This window comes from Aplysia californica, unplaced genomic scaffold (assembly GCF_000002075.1).
Source record: "Aplysia californica isolate F4 #8 unplaced genomic scaffold, AplCal3.0 scaffold00147, whole genome shotgun sequence".
Taxonomy (NCBI): domain Eukaryota; kingdom Metazoa; phylum Mollusca; class Gastropoda; order Aplysiida; family Aplysiidae; genus Aplysia; species Aplysia californica.
In genome coordinates this window covers 245,665-248,115 of record NW_004797417.1, presented here as the reverse complement: position 1 = coordinate 248,115, position 2,451 = coordinate 245,665, and the positions used below count along the sequence as shown (strand labels likewise).

Sequence of the window (2,451 nt, the reverse complement as noted above, 5' to 3'; positions counted from 1 at the left end):
TAGATAGATAGATAGATAGATAGATAGATAGATAGATAGATAGATAGATAGATAGATAGATAGATAGATAGATAGATACCTGTCAACTGGAGGAGAGTTTAAGTCTTAGAGAGCGCGCTCATATGACCTTATGCAGTTGCGAGCGCCGTAAAACCCTGTACTACTACTACGTCTTAGAGGTGAAATCAGGCGCTCGTCAAAATAATGAAACTGAAGAAATGGCATTTTCTATCTGTTTCGCAATTTTTATCGGTTTTTTTTGCTTGTTGCCTTTTATGCCCTTACAAAAACACACCCATGGGTGGATTTTTACAGACAAAAGTTGATAAGAGGCATAAAAGGTGTACATTTGCAGTTTCCAATGACTTTCAAGCTTCGGAAGTCACCAAATTTTGCCGATCCTTTTCTCGCTAATTTTACCTCTGAATGAATCCTTGGGACCCTTACCTCTTTCGATCGCAAACATCGTGACTTCTATTTAAGATAGATGGCTACTTTTTCAATCGAAAGCAGAGCGAACAAATAGGTTTTAAGATTATATCATTCACTTCATATGCACAACAAAATTGACGGCGTCTGATTCCACCGCGTCGTGACACTTACATATTCTTTACGCACTACACTCCGGCGCAGATCTGGTAAAACAAGACGTGTCAAGACACAGCTGTCCGCAAAAAATAAACTCTGTCTGTGTGTCTGACTGTCCATCTATCTGTTCTGTGCTTGTCGAACTGTTTATAGTCAGCCCCACTTTTGCCACCTTTACACCTTCCGTACCGAAATATTGGTGTGAGTCATACCGTATGCCACACAAACCTAAATTTGACGCGTGTTTACAGAAATAGAACACAAATACGAAACAGCAGCATTCATATTCATTATTATATATATATTTTAAAAATATAAAAATTTATATATATATATATATGTATAATATATAAATAATATAAGCATAGTGGTATAACAAACAACCCCCTCCCCCCTCATCCAAATAAACAACCCAGATATAAATTTATAGATAAGGTCAACACAAACACGAGCTGTAGAAAAGTAAATCTAACAAAATAAATAAAATTACCGAGGAGCCCATTTAAGGCTCAGGAACCCAGATTACAAAGGGTTAAGAGACTACTATAATTTTCATACTGCCCTCCCACTTGTATTTCCGAGCGAAACATTACATAGCATCAATCACTACCCAAATGATCCCCATCGCCCAGCAAAATTACCAAATTAATCCCCCACTAGGCTATGGGCGATATTGCTCAGGCTGGTGTGTACGGGTCTATCAAAACAGCAATGATTTTCCAACTTAGAGCGGTAACCCTCAAGAACAAACGTATTTAACGTGGTCTCCTTTTAGTCAAATTTCCGATCATTGTCGCTCAGTTTGAACAAACTCGGTTTCTTTCGCGAACTTCAGAACATAGGACTTTTAACAGTTTGATGTAGTGGGCAGCTGGCGGGAGTTCTGGTGTAGTTTGCTACTTTTTTCTTATCAAGCATCTATTGTCATTATCTTTCCTCCTTCTGATTTGTGTTTGATACTCCCTTGCAACATCTCTAATCTTAGGCACTTATATGACCGTATCTATTGTGTCTTAAACTCTAACTAAAACTAAAACTTTGAGGAGCTCTTTCAACTGTTGAACAAGCCAAATTAAGGGTTAAACACTTACAAAAAAGAACTGCTGCTAATAGCTATCACTTTTATACGAATAATAAGATATATTGACCTCCTGAAAAACCCATTTTTCTTTGAATCTTTTCTCCCCTTTTAATTAAATCAAATCGATCAGAGCAACAAACGATATTTAGAAACTGAATCTAAAACTGACCTACAGATAAAAATAATTCCCAGCACGGTTAATTGAGAAGCAAAGGCTGTGGGCGTTGGCCTCTCACGAATAGAAAGTAATCTAGTCAAGCTTTATGGGTAGGCTATCATTTTACCAAACGTTCCCTAACAAGCTTGGGTTTGACCAATATTTAATTAGTGGTGCTATTTTTGTTTCAATGAACATGCCCGTTAGTTTCAGAATCTGGCATACATAAGGTGACAAAACTCGTTCTTACGTGTTAAAACAAAGGTGATCAGCATCATCATCATCCTCATCAAGTGCCACATCTGCAATATATATCAGCTGTCATTTATTCACTTACTCGTACGCTCTAAAAAAAAGCTATACTTTATAATCCCGATTTTACTGCCGTCAGCCATCTGTTTCGATTTTTCAAGTGATTAACACACTTTTGTAACTGCAGATTTAACATAAATTATAAGTTAAAGCAACGGCTCAGAGCAGCGATAAGATAGACATCGGATTTCTGAGAGATTGATTAAACAGTCGAAGCTGCTCGTCCGAAGAAATCACCTGTTTAAACAATCACTTCCTCCCCCCTTCTCTCTCTCCCCCTTTCTCTCTCTCCCTTTCTCTCTCTCTCTACCCC

General features: G+C 37.8%; 1 protein-coding gene across 1 annotated transcript in view; it reads left to right on the top strand.

The window, feature by feature from the left end:
* The window catches only part of LOC101860167 (catalase), a gene marked incomplete in the record, with an annotated part of 36,871 nt that overhangs the window by 18,235 nt on the left and 16,185 nt on the right, over positions 1–2,451 (top strand).